The sequence below is a fragment of the Manis pentadactyla genome, chromosome 14 (assembly GCF_030020395.1).
Source record: "Manis pentadactyla isolate mManPen7 chromosome 14, mManPen7.hap1, whole genome shotgun sequence".
In the NCBI taxonomy this organism is placed as follows: domain Eukaryota; kingdom Metazoa; phylum Chordata; class Mammalia; order Pholidota; family Manidae; genus Manis; species Manis pentadactyla.
Window position 1 is genome coordinate 16,429,764 of NC_080032.1, and position 22,170 is coordinate 16,451,933.

General features: G+C 34.8%; 1 protein-coding gene across 4 annotated transcripts in view; it reads left to right on the plus strand.

Annotated features, from left to right (window-relative positions):
* Positions 1-22,170, plus strand: part of TAOK3 (TAO kinase 3) — a 174,575-nt gene that overhangs the window by 65,485 nt on the left and 86,920 nt on the right. For all 4 annotated transcript variants that reach the window (XM_036929330.2, XM_036929331.2, XM_036929332.2 and 1 more), the window contains exon 2: positions 18,330-18,433. The gene's annotated coding sequence lies outside the window, so the exon portion shown is untranslated. The remainder of the gene's footprint in view (positions 1-18,329; positions 18,434-22,170) is intronic.

Below are 22,170 nucleotides of genomic sequence, written 5' to 3' on the forward strand. Positions count from 1 at the left end.
TTAGGTTTATTAGAGCGGCTTGACAGTTAGATGGAGTAAATTAAATGTGATTTGAAATGTTCGTTCATTCTTAATTTTTAGGTATAAATATTTTGGCATTTTTTAAAGATATATATGTGTAAGTTAAGTGTCACATATCTTAACTGTGAAGACAAATATACCACCCATTCTGCAGGTGTCAGACTGCTATTTTATTAAAGAGAGGTGACTGCTGGTCACCCTGCCCCATTCCTTTTGTTTTTTTCTTTTTCAAACCTACAGAAAAGTTTTAAAAATAATTCAGAGAAGACCCATACACCTTTTACCTAGATTCATCAAATTTTAAACTTTACCATGTTTTTTTTTTTTACCATTTTCTCTCTTCCTCATTCTCCTGCAGCATCTACACATGCAAATACACACACATATATAATCTGGTCATTTGCCACTGTGTCATAGCAGGGCATTCTGCAGGGGATCTGAATCAGTTGGAATGTGAAGATTATGTATTAGCTGGTGCCTACTCTAATTAGATCATGCCCATTCCTCCATTTTTTTAATACTAAAACAGTGATTACTAATGCTGGGGGTTCAGTGTGTTACTTAGAATAGGTACAGGTGAGGATTTTGAAATTTCGAATTATTTAAAAAGAGGACATGAGATTTTTACATTTATCAAAAGTAGGCAAAGATTTTTTTAAAAGATCAACAAACTGGACTAAAAACTAGGAGACTGGTTGTATATCTATATTGGTTGTATATACTTGTATATACTATAGAAAGAGTTTTCTTCCTACATTGTTGAAATAAATTCAAAGAATATTTACTGAGAATCCATTTCAGTCAAGACCCTCGTGCTAGAGGAAATAAAGCCAAAAGTCATTCCTGCCTTCAAAAAGTTTATAACTGGAAAAGGAAGAAAGCATGTACTTTTTAAACTGTTACACAGATAAAATGTGGCTAGTTTCATTTTAAAAGATATAAAGAGAGGAAAGAGAAAGTAGCTAACACATAATGAGTAGATCTACCAAGAGTCACACATATATGTTTCTTGTTTAATCCTTAGGACAACTTTCTAAAACAAATTTTTTTCATCTTTATTGTACTTAAAAGGATGAAGTAACTTGCTTAAAGTTACAAAGCAAGTTAATTACCATAGATTACTCTCCAGGATCCCATCTAAAGCTAACCCGGTACCCTAGATCCCACCTTCTCTGGGCCACTCAAGAACATCGCTGCAGCAATTCACCCTTCTCTTCTACAACGTCAAGTTTTCCTTCCCCTGGATCATTACCATCAGCCTACATATGTGTTCTAATTTTTCCATCGTATAAATAAACTAACAAAAACCTTCTCTTAACCTCACTTTTCCTCCCAGATACCTCTCCACTTCTTTGCTCCCCTTCTCAGGTAAACTCTTCAAAAGAGTTGTTTATACTCTCTGCCTCTACTTCCTTTCCTCTCAGCTATCCCTAAACCTGTCCAGTAAAGATTGTGTCCCTACGCTCCACCAAATTTGCCCTTGTCAAGGTCACCATTGACCTCAATGTTGCTGTATCTAATGGTAAAAAATTTTTTCTCTTATTTGTCTGCTCAGCAGGATTTGACACAGACATTCCATGTGCCTCTTTGAAACGTTACATTTGACTTTCATTATACTACACTCCTCCTTTACCTTTTAGCTTACTGGATGTTCCTTCTTCAGTTTTCTCTGTTGGTTCTTCTTCTTCTTCTCCCCAGTCTCCTAAAGTTGAAGTGCCCTAGAAGCATGGACCTCGGTCCTCTTCTCTATCCATCTCATGTCCTTGTGATCTCATCCAGTGCCATGGCTTTAACAACATTAACAATATGCTGACATTTAAGTATCCCAAGTTAAGTCTCCAGTCCATACTTCACTTCTGAAGTTCAGATTTATATGACCACCATATGATTCAATATCTCCACTTGAATGATCAAGATATAAAAACCCTAATTCCTTATCAACTTTCCTTAGCCTTTTCTTTCTGAACATTCTCCTTCTCAGTTGATGGCAGCTCCATTTTTCCAGTTTGCTCTGACCAAAAACCTGAGTCATCCTAAATTGCTTTTTCTCTTATACTTTTAATCCAATCCATCAGCAAATCCATTATGTGTCATACAACAACATGGATGAATCTCCAAATCATAATACTGAGTAACAAAGAGCCAGATACAAAAGAATAAATATAGTATGTACTATATAATTGCATTTGTATGAAATTCTAGAAAATGTAAACTATAGTGACAGAACAGATCATATTTTGGTTGGAAGGCTAGAGTTGAAGGGAGACATACTGCCAAGGAGCAAAAGGGAATTCTTGGTTGTGGCTTCACAAGCATGTACATCTGACAATACTCATCAGATTGTACATTTTTATATATGGATACAGTTTATTATGTAAATTATACCTCAGTAAAATTGATACACACATATATACAAATAAAATCCATTTTCACCACCTCCACTGTTATTTCATTGGTTTGTGCCTCCATCATACCTTACCTGGATTGTAACTCAGCCTTTGCTCAGCCTGCTCAGCCTGCTCCAGCCACACAGTGCTCCTTCCCACTCCTCCCTTAGGGCCTTTGCACCAGCTATTCTCTCTGCCTAGAAAACTCTTCCCCCAGGTATTGGCACCTCCCTCACCTCCTTCCAAATTTGAGAAGGGTCAAACATCACTTTCTTATTGAGGTCTATCCTGATCACACCACTTAAAATTGCAGCTTGACCCAATTCCCCTGGCATTCCTAATACCCATCCTACTCTGCTTTTTTTCCTTTTTCCAAAATACTCATCATTCTTTTAATACACGAATTTACTTTATCATATTTATTGTTAATTGTCTACATCTCTTTACTAAAATGTAAGCTCCATGGGATAGGGAGCTTTATTTTGTTCCTTCAAGTGTCTAGGGCTTTTTGTTTCCCCAAATGCTTTGACTGACATGTAGTGGGCCCTAAATAAATACCTGTTAAATAAACTAAGTTGAAATTGCTGCTGAAGTCAACTGGTCTAAATCCACATACTTTAAAAATCACTCTACTGCTAAAGAGCAGAAGAGAAAAGATCACTTTTGTAAGGGGGAAAGATAAAGAAACTTGCTTTCCAGTTGGAAACAATATGTTCACAGTAAACTTTATATCCCATAAAGGTATTTACTTTCCAGAGGAAACAAATATGTTCACAGCAAACTGTTAATTTAATATCAGGTATAAATGATACAAGTTATACTTAGAGTATAAATAAAGTGCCATGGTAACTTTGAATTTTAACTCCCATAGGCAAGGAAAGGAGGTGGAATTTAACTAGTCCTAAAAGAGCAGTAGGACTGACTTCTGAAGAGGTGAAAAGACATTCCAAGCTGAGTGAAAAGTGCAAGCAGAGCTGAGACTGAAAGTATCTAGCACATTGAAGGAATAACTGGGAAGCTGGTAAACTTGGATTGGAACTGTATCTTAGCGCATTGAGTATTTTTCTATGGAATTTGGCTGTCTCTATCAAAGATATCTGAATAGCAAAGTGATACTATTGAGCATTCCGTGTCAGAAAAATGTCATTCGGGGCCATGTATGGGAGAGGTTGGAAGTAAGATTTAAGAGGCGATTGAATTGACTATAGATGTTTTTTGCTAATGTGGTTCAACTCTCCTGCTATGTTTTTTTTTTTCCTTTGCATAGGTATATACTTATTTATTTATTTATTTATTTTTGTATCATTAATCTACAATTACATGAGTAACATTGTGTTTACTAGACTCCCCCGGTATATTCTCCTGCTATGTTTTAAACACCTAAAGCATAAAACTTTACTGTGTATTGTTAACATTCTTCAGGATATTAAATTCAGTTCTTTTTATGCTTTCTGCACCCCTCAAAGTTAATCTAAGAACTTTCCCAGTCAGTGTTAAAGGACTGTTTATTTTTTTAAAAGCAATTTACTATTGATTTTCTGTGTTTACTTGTTATTAGTTAGAATAGATATAGATTCATATACTTTTGAAAAGGGCACTTCTTGTGAGAATTGCTGAAACAATGTAAGACAACTTTCAACAGGAATAAACTGCTCTAACATGTATATTCTGTCAGCAGAGATGGATGGTTGCCCTATCTGCCAGTGGCAAAGCAAAATTAAAAGTGACTAAGAATGCTGAGTTATCCTTTCAACTTTAGAAATTAGGCCAGAGTTTCAATTTTAAATGCTAACTTTCTAGGGTATAAAGGTATCTGTGAAAGTCCCAGGACAGGATTACCTCAGATTTTAGAATACTTAGGCTTCCCTTGTCTTGAATTGGCAAACTACTTGTCACTGAACAGAAATTCTCAATAGCAATGTTGCGTTTTTTAAAGCACAAAGTGAGAAGAAAGTTTTAGGTGGAGGGGCTTCATCTTCTGGTTTGGCCTTAGGTAAAGCAAATCAAAATGATTAAGCAGTTAGAATTCAGGAGTAATGTACACTAGATAGGATCCTTTGTAACTTGTTAAGTCATTCATTTATGAAATCTTTCAGAAAGTGATTTAGCTGAAAACTAAGCCATACTGGTTAAGAGAGTGGGCTTGAGGCTAGACAGTCTAGATATGAATCCCAGCTCTATTGTACACTAGCTCTGCAAAGCTGAGCCTCAGTTTTTATCTGTAAAATGAGATGAATAATGGTTACTCTTTCATACTGTTGTGTTAAGGATTAAATGAAGCTACATAGAGTGCTTGGCACGTAGTAAGCATTGAATAAATGTTAGTATTGTAATGACAATATTGATTAAAATAGGCCCTGCTAATGAAAGTAACTTACTTCTATCTCTGGTGTCTGTAATAGGCTGACATAAATGCTGGCTGATTTTCTCTTTTCTATTATATTTTTTTCTAAGATTAGTTCATTTATCAAAGGCAACAATGAATGTTCAAAAATCCTAATAATGACTGAATGACATCTTGTGAACCAATATAAGTGATGTTTTGGTCTTGCTGACTGAAAACAGCCCTAAGTAATGGATTCCAAACTACTTAATGCAAGGATTTCATGTGTTATGGCTGCCCATATGGAGAAAATGTTGTATAGCAGGGTTAAATTTTTTTTAAGATGTAATAACGATTTTCACTTTTTAAAAGCTAATACATGTAAATGTGGACTCCAAAGGGGTTTCTAGATATTTAAATGAGATGATAGCAAATGCCAGTTGTTTAAGACATCCATTCAAATGCATAGGTTCTTGAACAAGTATGTTGAAACTACTGATAATTCTGAAATTATTGATGTTTGGGTACCATGTGGTTCAATAAAATAATAAATTTCCAAGATAAAGCTCAAGTTGATATTAAGTAAAGCAACCTGTAGAAGTATTAATTTGAAAAACACCTCAAGAACTGATGATTACTTGCTTAACAAAAAATTTGCCATAATATTCCATAAAATCATAAATGCCTTAGTATATTTTATAAATGAATTAGTATAATTCAACAGCATATTTTGGCCTCATGAAGTGTACCAGTCTGTATGTTAGACACTGGTGATAAAAATATGATCCCTGCCCTCCAATAGTATATGGTCTGAATGGGGAGACATTTACCTAAGACAAGCTAAATCTTGTGTTTATACCTAGCATATAAGAAATGTCTATAGCACCCTTCTGCAGGAAAATACCCATCCAGCTTAGGGGAGAATCAGGAAAGTTTCCCTGAAGTAGTATTGCCTAAGCAGGTTCTGGAACAAATTCTAGTTATCAAGGAAGAAAGAGAAGAAAGAAGTTGCCAACAGGTGCTTCTCAATATCCTAGGGAAGTAGTTTGAGATAATTTGGTGTCCAGTGTGAGCCCAGGAATTACTAAGGACAAAGTTCAAGAGCAGATAAGGAGCAGATCACAGAGGATTTCATTTGCCATCTATACAGAAGGAGCTTGTATTTTATACCCTGTACTTGATGGGATCCAAACATTTTAAGCTGGAGAGTAACATGGTCAGATTTTACTTTCAGGTTGATAATGCTAGCAGTAGTGTAGAGGATGAATTCCATTCATAAACAGCTTTAAACGTTTTTTTAAATCATGTGGCATATAGAGAACTGGTGGTGTTCATTCAGTTTCTCAATTTCAAGAAAATTATTTAAGCTTGAAGAAATTGCTTTAAATACCTGAATAAGAAAGTATTTGTAATCACTTAAATCTTATGGAACTTAGATTTAAGATTCATATTCAGAGGCAATATTGCTGAAAGAGCAAATAAATGTAAAGAGTCCTTGGAAGCAGATTTTAGGTCAAGATTTTACACTTAATCAAGTATATGTACTCTACAACGTTTGTTTATGTGTGTTTTTTACATTATTAGGTGGATACTAATGAAATAATGTAAGCTTTTTCTTCTGATTCAAATAATGTTTCTGCCCAGTTCTTTAAATTATCAAGATATGTTTTTTAAAGGAAAATTATTATTGGAGGATCAGTTTCTCTAGCTATCTGGATAGTCAAAAGAATACATTTTGACTATTAATTTAGTGACCATTTAAATATTGCCCAAATCTTAGTCCAACAATTTCTTAAGGAGGCTGTCTTAGTCTGCTCAGGCTGCTGTTACAAAACACCACAGACTAAGTGGCTTCAAGAACAAAAATTTATTTTCTCACAGTCCTGAAGTCTGGAAAGTCCAAGATCAATGTGACAACTGATTAAGTTTTTGGTGAAGCCTCTCTTCCTGGCTTGCAAAATGGCCACCTTCTGGAGCTGCACTCATATGGCGTTTCCTCCTTGAGTGTGTGAGTTGGGGAGTTGTGTTGGGGGGAGAGAGAAAGAGAGATCTTTCTCTCCTTATAACTTCATTTAATGTTAATTACCTCCCAAAGGTCCTCTCTCCAAATTCAGTCACATTAGAGATTAGAATTTGAAAATATGAATTTGTAGGGTGGACATCATTCAGTTCATATATTAGAGGCCAAGTAGACTTTTTACCAAAGAAGGAAATATAAATTTAAGTATATATAATTTAATTTTGAAGTTTTTGGCTTCCTAAATGTGACTGTGCTTAAGGAAAACTTTCATTTTCAGGGAACGAAGTGGAGAAAAGAGAGAAATAGTCTCAAACCAAATAAAAAAGAACTTAATATCTGTGACATTTTAGAAAAATTGCATGGCAGATAATCCTTCATTAGCTTTAAGTAGGTTTATTTTCAAAGCTCTTATTTCTAGGTGTTCTATTATTTCCAGTGCCTGGCATTGTAATTCTGTAGTAGGAAGTCAAAAGTTGTAAATACAGGGCTCTCACAATGCCTTCATGTATTTGGTGATCAGTGGCACTTAAAATTTGCAGAGGCCAAAGGTGTCTTTGTCTTGGGTTTTTCTTTGACTTTGGAACAATTAAAGTGAAGATTGTTGGGAATTTTAGTTATATTGAACTCATGGAATTTTTATATGTGTGAATCTGAGTAAAGAATTTGAAAACTAAGTAATATTCCAAAATAATCAACTTTAAGAATTGAAATGGAACTTAGATATTGTCTTGACAAACCCTAAGACCAGGAAACTGAGGTTTAGAGAAATTAAAAAACTTAATCAATGTTGTAAATCATTTAGGGAACAATATGGGACTAAGACCTAAGACGAATGTCTTCCAGGCCAAAATTCTTTCCACTATACTATGATGCTGCCCAATTGGAAAATATTCTTTGGTCAGGTTTTCAGTCTAGGCTCTAATGGCACAAGTACCAACTCATTACTTTTAAACTACTTATAAGCAATTAATCTTAAACCCATCTGAGATCTATTCCAAATCTAAAATTCTGATGAAGAGAATATAAAAAATATAAACTATAGCAATTACTTTAGTGATGAAAAGGTCATTTGGTTCACTTTATTGCTGTACTGCACATATTTTGTTTTTAAACACATTCCCAAAGGTGGGACTTCTTAAAAAAATAATTGACATGAGGCAAAAGTGTCGTATAAATATCTAAATTTTATTTCTGATCATATTCTTTGACTACCTCAATTTATTAGACTTAGAGAAGTTATTTTAACCTTTTGAGTATATATAAAATGGAGTGAATGCTGAATTGTAGAAATACAATATTGTACTTAGCACTTATCTAACATTCACTAAGAATTCAACTTTAAAATATTTCACTGAGATTTTATTCTCAGCCTTATCTTCTCTCTGCATGTTTGCCTGAGTTACCACAGGTCCTTCTCTGAGTTTCTTATATACCTTATACAAGTAATTCCAAATCTGAATCTCTAACTTTACCATTTCCCCTGAACTCCAACCTCCTTTTCTTTCTACTTACTGTATATCTCTACCTGGATGCCCATTTTGTCCTTAAAAGTCCATTTGGCTTGAAAACACTCATCATCTTTCATCCATTATACTTGTTCCTTCTACTAAATTCCTCATTTTTGCTCAGAGAACAATTATCTTCTCTGTCATTTGTTCTTAGAGTGTCAGAGCTAACTCTGACTCCCATCTTTTTTCCAGGCTTTATAGCCAGTCAACTGCTAACTGTATGCCATGTTATTACTGTGTTATTATTGCATCCAGAATCATGGTATCTACTTTCTGCTTTCAACATTATTGCCAACATTCTAGAATAAGACTATCATTCTTTCTTATTTGGTAGCCCTAATCTGACCTCCCTGCTCTGATCTCCTTCTATTCCATTCCAATGCAATCATTTAAAAATATTTTTAATTTATGAAGAAAATACAGAAAGGTAAAAGGCAAATAGAAAATGCCTATAGTCCCAATATCCAAAGATAATCGCAATTAACATTTTGGTCAATATTCATACAATTCTTTATCTATAATGTGTGCATAATGTTTTTAAACAAAATATTTCCAGTCCAGACTGTATATTACTGCCAACCAGTGGGAATATTATTCTTGAGGCCTGATTCTAATTTAAAATATTTTCATCATTTACAGAAAAGAGCTTTAAATCCTTTGCTTGATAGTCAAGTTCTTTGAGAATTTAGACCCAATAAACTTTCCCAGCTTTGTTTCCAAAGAATCCTGCCCCAAATCTGCAGAACAACCACTTAAGTTGCTGACCATTTCCTAACATGCTGCAGCTGCCAGTTGTTTGCTCACACCATTTCCTATGAAAATTCTACCTGTTCTTTACAGAGCAAGCCAAATGAAGCCATCAATCACCTACCCATCTGCACCCCCTACTCCTTAGAGAGTTAGAACTCTCTTCCTCTTTTGAATTTCCGTTGTACTTAAAACACTTACCAGTTCTAGATAATTAGTTTCTGGTGAACACGGATCTGTATTGTGTTTTTTTTAACACCTACAATGATGTATTAAGCAGAGCAGATATCCAGTAAATGTTGAATGAATGAATGAATGAATGAATGAATGGTTGAGCCCTGCTTCAGAGTCACTATATCTCTTACTAAACTCATGAGAAGAGTAAGATTTTATGTATGTAGAAGAAGCTTAAAGAAAACTTACTCAGGCTAAAGGGAACTGATTAAGGAGACAGACTTAGAAACTGCAGTGTTCCAAATCCAAGTTTGTCCCTTGTTCTCTGAGCTGTGATGTGACTCTTGATCATTAATGAGTAGATATTTGGAGTGTGGGTTGCCCATAGCTTGAACATAATCCTGTTTTGAATAGGAGGGAGGCAATGTGCCTACTTCTGCTGTGGATGTGGAAGAAGTGCAGGTAGGTAGTCCTTTTCTCAGTTGCCTGGCTGCTGGCATGTGGACATATGACTTGGGTCAATCAGATGTTCCCATACAGGATTTTGAATCTCAAGAGACCCAAGCACAACACAGTAATGGTTTGTGGCAATTGTGAAGGTGTTGAGTCCACAAGAGCACAAGCAAGTGTTGGTGGCATCAACAGACATCTACTGTGGCATGATCTTGATTGTGCGTCTGCCATTCTGAGTGCCTATCTGTAGGCTGAGCTTTCTGGTTCACTGTGAGATAGCCTATTCTGAGGTGTGTTTTCCAATGCCACCAAGCAGTTAACTAAATTCTGACAGTATCTGGAGATAGCATCAGATCCCACAAGTTAAGGGCTCAGTCCCACAAGACTGCCCCCACACCCCTCACTTCAGATGCCTATGACAAGTCCAAGTTGTTCTCTGTGCTTCAGACCAACCAGCTACAGATCAGAAGTTCCCACAACCCCTTCTTTGCGTTTGATTAATTTGCTATAGTGGCTCACAATGTTTACCAGTTATTATAAAGTATATAGATGAACAGCCAGATGAAGAGTACATACGGTGAGGTCCAGAAGGATCCCATGAGTAGAAGTGGCTGTCCACATGGGACGGGGATGTACCACCCTTCTGGATGTAGATGAGTTCACAAACCAGGAAGCTCACCAGGCTTCATTTTTGGGGTAATTTATGGGGGCTTCATTACATAGGCATGATTCATTAAATCATTTGGTTTTGGTGATTGAATTCTTTATGTCCAGGCCCTCTCCTATCCCTGAAGGTCAGGGAGTATGGCTCAAAATTCCCATTCTCTAATCAAGGTTAGTTCCCCTGGCAACCAGTAACCATCCATAGAGGCTTTCCAAAAGTCACCTCATTGACATCAACTCAGGTGTGGTTGAAAAGGGCTTCTTATGAATAACAAAGGCGCTTTTCACCCTTATTGCTCTTACCACTTAGGAAATTCTGAGTTTTAGAAACTTTATACCAGATGAAGACCAAATATATATTTCTTGTTACAAATTACCATATCACACCTATAAATAAATGCCCAGTTTAAGTTAGCCCAAGTTTGTTTCTATCATTTGCAACCAGTGAATTTCTTTCATAGGTAGACTTTTCTTTTTTTCTTTTAGACTAGCACAATAGCTACCACATTTAACTGCGTACCAGAATTACTTTAAAGGGTTTTACAACCAAAGCCATGTATACTGGGATTTTCAAGGATAATTGCAATGTATGTGGTTTTGAACTTAAATGTCCACCTTTGTATGTAACCACTTTGGGGAAGAAATGACTCCATTCTAGAGTGTTTTCAAGTAGGTCCACAGACTCCAGGAATTTGAAGACATGAAAATAGGTCTAAAAGTTCTCTATGAGATTTTTTAAATTTGAACTTTTATTTTGATCATCTCCTAAAATATGATAAATAGAGGATCACCTAAATAACCATCTTATTACCATGCAGTTTTGTGGTCTGCTGTTATTTCAGGGCCTGAATTTGTGTTTACCATAGCTCCAGTACCAAGGATACCACTCTGTCTCAGAGTAATAAGAAAAGTGTAGAAGTGGAGGTGAAATAAATGCATAGGCATTAGACTTGTGAAGGCCAGATGATATTAAGCAAGGTTGTGTAAATGAAGTTTCCCCATGAATGCAGGTAGAGAAAACTGGTAAGAGAATTCAGCCATCACATGGTAAGATAGCATGCCATACTAAAAACCCAAAACATGGTAGATAAGGAAATATTTGCTTTGGGAGTTACTGCAGCAAAAAAATAATAACATCTGTTGTATTGAGTCAATGTTGTTAACTCTGATTTGTAAATTTGTTTTATGTAAGTAGTATAAAAGCTCTAAGAAGCTTATTATAGTTTTATAAACGGGCAGTTTCATCTTGTAGTAGCTCAGGCCACAAACTTCCAAGTCATCTTGGCTCCTCTCTTTCATACTCAAGTCAAAGCCCAGTGGTGGTTGTTCTCAGTGATCCCAGAATTCAACCACTTCTCACTACCACCCCCACCTTGGTACTGGCTACCACCATTTCTTGCCTGGACTTTTCTAATTTCTTCTTCCAGGTCTCCCTGTTTTAACATTGCTCCCATGCAATCTGTTTTCCACAGAGTAGCCAGAATGATTCTTTTAAATACACTTATAATAACATCTCACTTATGATAAAATCCAGTCTTAATCATGTCATGAAGGTCCCGTCTCCTCTCCTGCCACACTCCTCATTGTTTACTCTGTTCTAGCCACACTTCCCTCTGCCTGGATTACTCTTCTTGCCAGTATCTTCAGAGCTTCTCCTTCACTTCCTTCAGCCTCAGGCATCTGGTCAATTTTTAACTTATCAGACAGATCTATCCTGACCACTGACACTGCTTTACTTTATTTTTCTTTATAATAATTATAAGTACCTGATATATCAATATTCATGCCTCTCTCCACTAGAATATAAGGTCTGTGAGAGTAGGGAAGAACCTAAAGCCTTGTTCATTACTGGACACATATTGGGCACTTAATAAATATTTGCTGAATGAATGAATATATAAAAAAGTAGATGAAGTGAAAAACTAAAAATAATAAAAGAAATTGTTAGGAATCTGTGAGAAATTTTAAAAGGAATCTGAATATTAATCAAGTTTAAGAAACCCTGTTTTTTAAAGAGTAAATTATCATTATGTATTACAGTTATTTAAAGTTTTCGTATCATACATATAACTAGGTTATAGTGCAAGGTGAAAACTTCAAAGCCTGGTCAAATCTTTTAGAATAGTTTGGAGTTTATATAGATATATCAACACCTTTTTTGTACCGCTCTTAACTCATGTAAAGTACCATTTCCCCCAAAACTGATGCATCATTGATTTCACATTGCTAGCATCATATCAAAGGATCAGAGAGAACAAAGATTTTCAGTGTTAAATTTAATAAATCCAAAGAAGCTTCTTTTTTCCCATCTGTCTGTCAACCTAAACATCTTTATTTTTTTTTAGGAAGAAAGAAAATGTTTTCATGTAATTGTAGATTAATAATACCAAAATAAAAAAATTTTAAAAAAAGAAAGAAAATTACTCTTTCAGACCAAAATAATTAATTTTTTACCTTTTAGCACATATACTTAAAGTCTTAAAGAATGACTTAGAAGAGTCTTCTTCATAATATTTAATGTTAGTTGACCCAGGAGTAGTCTAAAGATTATCATTCTGATAATCAATAAACCCCAGCCATTTCTGCATTATTTGCTAAATAGAAATTAGATGACCATTACGGTCCCATTGCAGGTCTCCAGTGTTATGATACATGATCACAATGGACTACATGATAGTAGTGGCATGAAAAGCAACTAATATCTAGTTCCCTTTTCAAAGTGAAACTACCATAAAAATGGTTTCTTATCTCAGAGAAACAATTAAATATTTGCACAGACAGTGGCAACAACTAACCAAAACAGTTTTCTGGCTGTTTTCTTTGAAGACAATTCTCTTCAAGTCTATTTGGGAAGTTGCTTTATAGGAGGAGAAACCTGGACGAGTACTGGCTTTAGAAAAAGTCCTATCGAATATTTATATTTCACTTTTCAATGCTGTAAAATGAAGATTTTACCTGCCTCTGTTTACCCTCCTGGAACAAGATAATGAATGAAATTATAGGAATTTACACAGGCTAATTTACCGTGAAGCTTAAGTTTCAGAGCCCCTTATTTGTGCTAGCCCCTTCTAAGGCCCTATACCTATTTTTGTGAATTTCGTAAAAAAAATTTTCTTACAGAGATCACCAAATTTGCTTATACTTTAGTCTCCAAAAGAGCCAAGTCCACCAGTATATAGTGTTATGAGAGTCTTGAGAGAAATCATGACACCCAAGTCCAATCTTAAATTAAATTTAACTTTCCTTGATTATCCTCCAATGTACAGCAAAATAGGAACACCTTTGGTGTTTTGAAGTCCATCTTAGGCAGCTTAATTCAGAAGAGAGTATTCTGGAGTGGGAAATCAGAAGACATGGATTTAATATGGGGTAATTCTACTACATAGGTATGATTTGATACTTAACTTTTCTAAGGTTCAGTTAAAAAAATTGAAATAGACATCTTTAAAATTCTTTCCATATGAAATATTCTGAGTCTTACTACCTAATGCTGAAATATTGTGTGTTTTTCAAGCTTGTTGGCTCCAGGTTTATTGTTGAAGTACTGTGATTACAACACTGAAAAGGCAGCTAAGATCTTCTGTGAATAATTTTCCTTGAAAGTTTCTGGGAAAGGAAAATTGTGAAAAATATGTATACTTATACTCTCTATGAAGAGTTCATCCTTATATTAAGTCAGAGTGTCTGTGAAAAATAATTTACTTGATTATCACTGTTGGCAGATTCCCATTCCTTAGAATAGAGTGAAGAAAATTATTTCAGTTGCACATCTCTGATGAAATCTTCTATCCTAAGCTAGCTGGGTTGTTCAGTTTGCCCAGGGGCCTAAGACTTGAAATACTACATTCTTGGCACAGTTCTAAGTTCTCACTATAAATGTAACACCTGAGGTTGCAGGAAGTCAAGGAAGAGGGAAAAAGTAATTTCATGCATATCATTTCATCTTAAGTTAATTCTTACAATGCTATCCTCTTGGAAGGGAAAATGTCCTAGTTAGTGTTTTGAGGGGAGGATGAATTTAAAGGTCATTTTTAGTGTATGATTGGGATGAAAAAAGGAAGGATATTTCAGCAGATTTTTATAAAGTATCTGCTATATAAAGATGCCATAGGGCCCAGCAGTTCTACTGTATATCATCAAGACAAATGAAAATATGTGTCCACATAACACTTGCACAGAAGTGATTATAACAGCATTTTTTTTTTGAAAATCCAAAAATGCATTTATTTTTTTTTATTTATTATTTTTTTTAGATAATTATTTTTTATTGAAGGGTAGTTGACGCACAGTATTACATTACATTAGTTTCAAGTGTACAACACAGTGATAAAACATTTATATACATAATTCTAGGTTCCAGCTATCACCCTACCAAGCTATAACAGCATTTTTTATACTAGCCAAAAGTTGGAAACTACCCAAATGTCCATCAGCTGATAAACAGATAAACAAAAGGTGGTATATTTATACAATGGAATATTATTCAACAATAAAAAGAAATACTAATACTTGCTACAACATGGATGAACCTTGAAAACATGCTAAGTGAAAGAAGCCAATATTCATATGAGTCTATTCATATGAAATGTCCAGAATAAGGAAATCTTTTGAAACAGAAAGTGAATTAGTGGTTGCTTAGGAATGGAGGGGGATAATAGCTAATTAAAGGTATGGGGTTTCTTTTTGTGGTGATAAAAATGTTCTAAAATTGACTGGGATAATGGTTTGCATGTATTTATGAATATACTAAAAACCATTGAATTGTACAACTTTAATTGGATTAATTGTATGGTATGTGAATTGTACCTCAAAAAAAAACATTTAAAAAAAAAGTTGCCATGGGGATACAATGATTAATCAACACATAGATTTAACACATACTCTCTCTGAAGAAACATTTGTCATCCAATTAGAGAACAGATACGTATGTATTTAAAATTGAAGTCAAGAAGAGGTGCTGTTTAGCTAGACTGTGAGTATAGTTGGGATTTGGATATTCTAGGCAGAGGGAAGGAACAGCATAAGCAAAGACAAAGATATGAAAATGTAACTCTATAGTAATACATTTTTTTCCTGATTAGAGAGTTTAAGAATTTAAGCTAGAGGAATGGTGTGAGGCCAGCTTTGAATGTAAACTAAGCAAAGTTATTCTTGATACTGTAGGCCGTAGGAAGACATTGAAGGATTTTGAGCAGAGATATGATATAATCTGAACTGCGCTTTAAGAATATGATTACAATAATAGATTTTTTAAATGAATTCCAGAAAAGATAGACTAGAGGCTAAAAGAGCAGAACTAGAGGAAAGAGATAATAAATGCTAACAGAAATAGAAAATAAAGAACAATGAAAATTTTTTGAAGAAGAATTGTGGGTTAATTGGGACAAGGGAAAGGGAAGAGTCAAAGTTAATATGAGGTCTATGTAAGTCATTTAGGGGAAAAGGCACATAGACAGGTGAAAATATGGGAATGGACCTTAGAATGGAGTGGCATTGTGTTATTTGAAACCATTAATGGACAGCTATTAGGACAGCAGCGTGCAGTCCCAAAGGCTTCAGGCATATACTTGGAGGAACACATTCATTTAGGGATGAGAGAGAAGAGAAACTACAGGAGGTATAATTTGGAAAAACAAGAAGAAAGTTTCATGGAATCCAGGAGACATCTGTAAAGAAAGAAGGTGAAATGGAAGAAAACTGAGAAAATCCTTTAGGTGTAATGGATAAATTTCAGAGTAGTTTTCCACCCTAATATCATGTGCAGTATTCTAGGAAAAAAAAAAAAAAGATAAAGCCAAGAAAGTTTAGTTCTTAGAAGTCTTAACAAGTTTATTTTAGAACATTTGTAGAGCAATGCAACTGAAGATGGAGAGAATACATATTTTTCAAAAATATGTAAAAATTAATAACAATTTAGAGAGAAGAAAAATACTACATCTGCATGTCCATAGCATGAGAAAACTATATTCTAGGAGTGAATGTCTCTTGCCTTTCAAATTAGGACAGATGTTTAGCAAATGTCGTACTTTAAATTACTTTCTTAGAAATTTCACAACTAGTGTTCATATAATAAGGAATATTTTAATTCATTAAAGCTACTCTCAGGCAAGATTAGCAGGGTAGACATGCAGACACTGCAGTTATTGATTGGTGGTGGCTAGGAAAATGTGATGAGGATTTCAGGCAAATTTTAGCTACCACTTAATCTACAACATTCCACAGCCAGAGAATCAGACTAGGAATAACAAAAATAATGAAAAATATTACTTTGTAAGTATATACATGGAGGAGATTGGATGGCCTCCACAAGAAAAATGTAAATATGGAGGTCAATACCTTTTTTCTGGTGTTTTACTCCCCCTGTAAGGCCTTCACCTTCAAAGTTAGTCAAGTATCTAGAAATTATTCCAATATACAATTTTAAATTGTTATATTCTTTGACCCAATAACTCTAGTTCTATAGATCCATTCAAAAGAAACCCTATTTGTTGGGGGGACTTGGTGAAGGGGGGACCCTAGTAAACATAATGTTCTTCATGTAATTGTAAATTAATGATAACAAAATAAAAATAAATAAATAATAAAATAAATAAAGAAATAAAGAAACCCTAAATTGCAGATGAGTAACAAACCAGGAAGGCACCAGTACAGGAAGAATTTAGGGGAGCTCCAGCCTCTTCCACTCCACTCCTCACCTCTGCGTATAACTTAAGATCCTGTGACTTGTGAAGATTTTTTTTTTTGGTATCTTTAATCTACAATTATATGAGGAACATTATGTTTACTAGTCTCCCCCCATCACCAAGTCCCCCGGACATACCCCATCACGGTCACTGTCCATCAGCATAGTAAGATGCTATAGAGTCACTACTTGTCTTCTCTGTGTTGCACAGCCCTCCCCATGCCCCCCACACTATACATGCTGATCGTAATGCCCCCTTTCTTTTCCCCCCCCTTCTCCCTCCCTTCTCTCCCATCCTCCCCAGCCCCTTTCCCTTTGGTAACTGTTAGTGCATTCTTGGGTTCTGTGAGTCTGATGCTGTTTTGTTCCTTCGTTTTTGCTTTATTCTTACACTCCACAGAGGAGTGAAATCATTTGGTACTTGCCTTTCTCTGCCTGGCTTATTTCACTGAGCTTAATACCCTCTCGCTCCATCCATGTTGTTGCAAATGGTAGGATTTGCAAAATACAATAATTTTTAATGGTTCAACAAAGGGTTCAATATGGCCTTGGGTTCCAGTTGTGAAGAAAGAGCTGTGATTTTGGCTCTTCCATAAAATACACATTGAGCAACATCGAAATGATCTTTGTGAACAGTGCTTGATAGACAACAATGGCAAAATGCTTATAATATAGAGTTAGACAAAAGAAATGGACTATGGAATCATATTTATTATGTGATCTCAGCTATATAACAAAATTAATTTGGGCATAAAGAAATAAATATAAGCGTGGAGAAAAGTATGCCAAGTTGTTAATGAAGTTTCTTCTGGAGGGGATTATGGATTTTTCTTCATAATAGTGTATATTTCCCATATTTCTACATTGAGCATGTACTTCTTTAGTAGATGAGAAGGAACAGTCATTACCAGCCAAATGCAAAAGATTGGTCATAGGAGAGCCTAGGAAAGGGAATGTAATGAGTCAACGTAAATCATCATGCCCGCTGGAAAAGTAATTCAAAATACAACCTTACTGACAATCAGTAGCATCACCATATGCCAGCAGATTAGTCCTGTCTACTTACTAGTAGCCTCTGTTGAGCTTCCTTGGATTCAAACCAGTGAAAGTCTCAATATAGACTCCGAAATGTAATGACATTTTTGTTTCTCTGGTATTACTTGTGAAAGAGTAGTAGCCTGGTCTTTGTTGTGAATATCTTACCTGTGACATTTGTCATCCACAAACAGATGAAGATGAAATTCTAACTTTGTAATATTACATTTGTAAATATTTAAAGCTACCATATTGTCTATTATTGGCTGTTTAATTTTGCTCCTGTAATTGTATGTTTTATTCACTTTTTCCATAGGTGTACCATAAATACAAAAGACTGAAGTTAATAAAAGAAGAAAAAAAGATTGCTGCTAAAATGAATCTGAGAAATACAGTGTATTTTGTGCCATACACAAAGAGGTATTGTATAGACCCATGCTTTAGCTTCCTCCTATAAAATGAGAACAAGTTGTATTTTCTGTTTTTCTATAAGGAATTTTTATTGTATTTGCAAAAAAAAGGTAATCAGTAAGTAAATACTAATAAAGTCATAAAAATTCTTTTATTAAAAATGTTTTCATTTCAAACTATTTCCTTATTGATTTTCATTATTCTTAGCTTACAATATGGATAATTACTTGGTTAAATGAAATGAGCTTGCTTAAAATTTCTTGATTCCTATTATCAAATTATTTTCTGGAAATGCTGCCATTTTTTGTTGTGCTTTATCATTAGACTTTGAAATAACACAAAATTTCTCATAGCACTTTTCCTCTAATTAGAGAAGTACTAGATTTTGCAGAAGATTTGGAAAATACAGATAAGCAAAAAGAAGGAAATAACTACTCAAAATTCCAACACATACATCAGATAAAACACAAGCCTGCAAAGAAATCCAAACTTGTGGATGAAAAAAAGCAATGTTTCCCATCTTCCCTGTCCTCTCTCCTGTGTGCTGCCTACTTACACCCTCCCTCTTTCACTAAAGCAAAGCAGAACAAACAAGAAAGAAACTACCTTGTATAAATTCCTAGAAGGTTATTACTTGGTCAAAGAAATGTACCTATTCTGTTCTTCCTGCATATATAGAAATTACTGTTTCCTTGTGCCCTCACCAAAACCATCTTTTCTCTATTTCTTTGCCAATTTGGTGGGTGAAATGAGGTGTCTTATTATTTTACTTTTTATTTCTTTTATTACTAATGGACTTAGGCATATTTCATACCATTAATAGCCATTGCTATTTCTTTTTAAATTTCCTATTTATGTCTTTTGAGTATGTGGATGGATATATGTATATGTATGTGTTAACCTGTTGGATATTAAGAATAACTAAACTAGTACATATTTTGCAAGAACCATCCCCATTTTATTTGCTTTTCAAATATCTTTAGTACATCTTTTTTAAAACAACCTTATGTATATATAGTTGACATACAATAATATGAACATATTTAAAGAATATAATGTTTTAACGTGTGTGTATATGTGTGTATGTGTATAAAATCATGATGAAGATAATAAACATATCCTTCACTCTCAAAAGCTTCTTCATACTCCATTATTATTCCCTCCCTCCCTCCTCTTCTCCCCCAACCATTGAACTGAATGTGCTTTCTGTTACTTTGCTTTCTCTAGAATTTTTTATAAATGAAATCATTAACTACGTACTTTTTTTTGGTCTGGCTTCTTTTCACTCAGCGTATTTTCAGATTCATCCATGTTGTAGCATGTATCAATAGTTCATTTTATTGCTGAGCTGCATTCCATTGTCTGCTTGTACCACAGATTATTTATCTGTTCCTCTGTTGATGGACATTTGGGTTGTTTCCATTTGGGGCTATTCAAAAAAAGCTGCTATGAACATTTGTGTACAGGGCTTTGTGTGGACATATACTTTCATTTTTCTTGGGTAACTATCTAGGAGTGGAACGGCTATATCATATGGTAGATGTATGTTTAACTTCTTAAGAAATTTCCAAACTGTTTTCCAAACTGTTTACAGCAATTTTACATTCCCAGTAGCAGTGTGTGAAAGATACAGTTGCTCCACATCCTTGCCAACACCTGGTATGGTTAGTCTTTTTAACATTAGCCATTCTACTAGGTATTTAGTAGTATCTCATGGGGTTTTAATTTGTATCTCCCTAATGAATAGTGATATTAAGCATCTTTTCTTTTGCTTAGCTGCCATCCACATATCTTCCTTGGTGAAGCACCTCTTCTAATCTTTTCCCTGTTTTCAAAATTGTGTTGTTCATTTTCTTTTTATTCAGTTTTGCAGATTCTTTATATTTTCTGGGTACAAGTCCGTTATGAGATATATTTTGCAAAAATGTCTCCCAGTCTGAGGCTTGTCTTTTCATTCTCTTAACAAAGCCTTCCAAAAAGTACACTTTTTATCTTGATGAAGACTAATTTATCAATTTTTTATTTTATGGATTGTTTTTATATCAAATAAATCTTTGCATAACCCAGGATACAAAGATTTTCACCTGTGTTTTCTTCAAGGATGTTTTCAGTTGTATGTTTTACATTTAGTTCTATAATCCACTTGGAGTTAATTTTTCTATGGTGTCAGTATGAATGAAAGATTTTTTTTTCATATGTTCATACAATTGTCCCAGCACCATTTTTTGAAGATTTTCTCCACCGAATTGCCTGTGCACCATTATCAAAATTCAGTTGTTCATGTAAAAGAATGAAACTGGATTATTGTCTAACTCCATACACAGAAGTAAACTTGAAATGGATCACAGACCTAAATGTAAGTCATGAAACCATAAAACTCTTACAAGAAAGTATAGGCAAAAATCTCTTGAATATAAACATGAGCAACTTTTTCCTGAACAAAAGGAAAAGTGAACAAATGAGACTACATCAAACTAAAATGCTTCTGTACAGCAAAGGACACCATTAGTAGAACAAAAAGGATGGGAAAATATGTTTGTAAATGACATATTCAATAAGGGATTACATCCAAAATATATAAAGAATTCACATGCCTCAACATCCAAAAGCAAATAACCTAATTTAAAAAATGGGTGGAGGATCTAGACACTTCTCCAAAGAAGAAATTCAGATGGCCAACAGGCACATGAAAAAATGCTCCACATCGCAAATTATCAGGGAAATGCAAATTAAAACCACAATGAGATATCACCTCACACCAGTTAGGATGGCCAACATCCAAAAGACAAGGAACAACAAATGCTGGCAAGGATGCACAGAAAGGGGAACCCTCCTACGCTGTTGGTGGGAATGTAGACTAGTTCAACCATTGTGGAAAGCAATATGGAGGTTCCTCAAAAAACTAAAAATAGAAATACCATTTGACCCAGTGATTCCACTCCTAGGAATTTACGCAAAGAAAACAAGATCACAGATTCAGAAAGACACACACACCCCTATGTTTATCACAGCACTATTTACAATAACCAAGATATGGAAGCAACCTAAGTGTCCATCAGTAGATAGATGGAGCTAGAGGGTATTACGCTCAGTGAAATAAGCCAGGTGGAGAAAGACAAGTACCAAATGATTTCACTCATTTGTGGAGTATAACAACAAAGCAAAACTGAAGGAACAAAACAGCAGCAGACTCACAGACTCCAAGACTAGTGGTTACCAAAGGGAGGGGGGTGAGGAAAGTGGGTGGGGAGGGAGGGAGAAGTGGATAAAAGAGCATTATGATTAACACACATAATGTAGGGGAGTCATGGGGAAGGCAATATAGCACAGAGAAGACAAGTAGTGACTTTAGAGCATCTTACTACGCTGATGGACAATGACTGCAATGGTGTGTGGGGGCGACTTGATAATATGGGTGAATGTAGTAACCAAAAGGTTGCTCATGGGAAACTTTCAAAAGATTGTATATCAATGATACCTTAATTTAAAAAATTCAGTTTATAAATATATGGGTCTATTTCTGGACAACCTATTTTGTTGCATTGACTTATCTATATCTATCTGTCTATATAGAAGTATAACACTATCTTGATAACTAACTAACCTTATGATAAATCTTGCAATTAGGTTAGGTCAGCCTTCCAACTTCATTTTCCTTTTTCAAAGTTGTTTTGTGTATTCTAGGTCCTTTGCATTTTCATGGAAATGCATGGAAGTGTATTTTAGAATTACCTTCTCAATTTCTA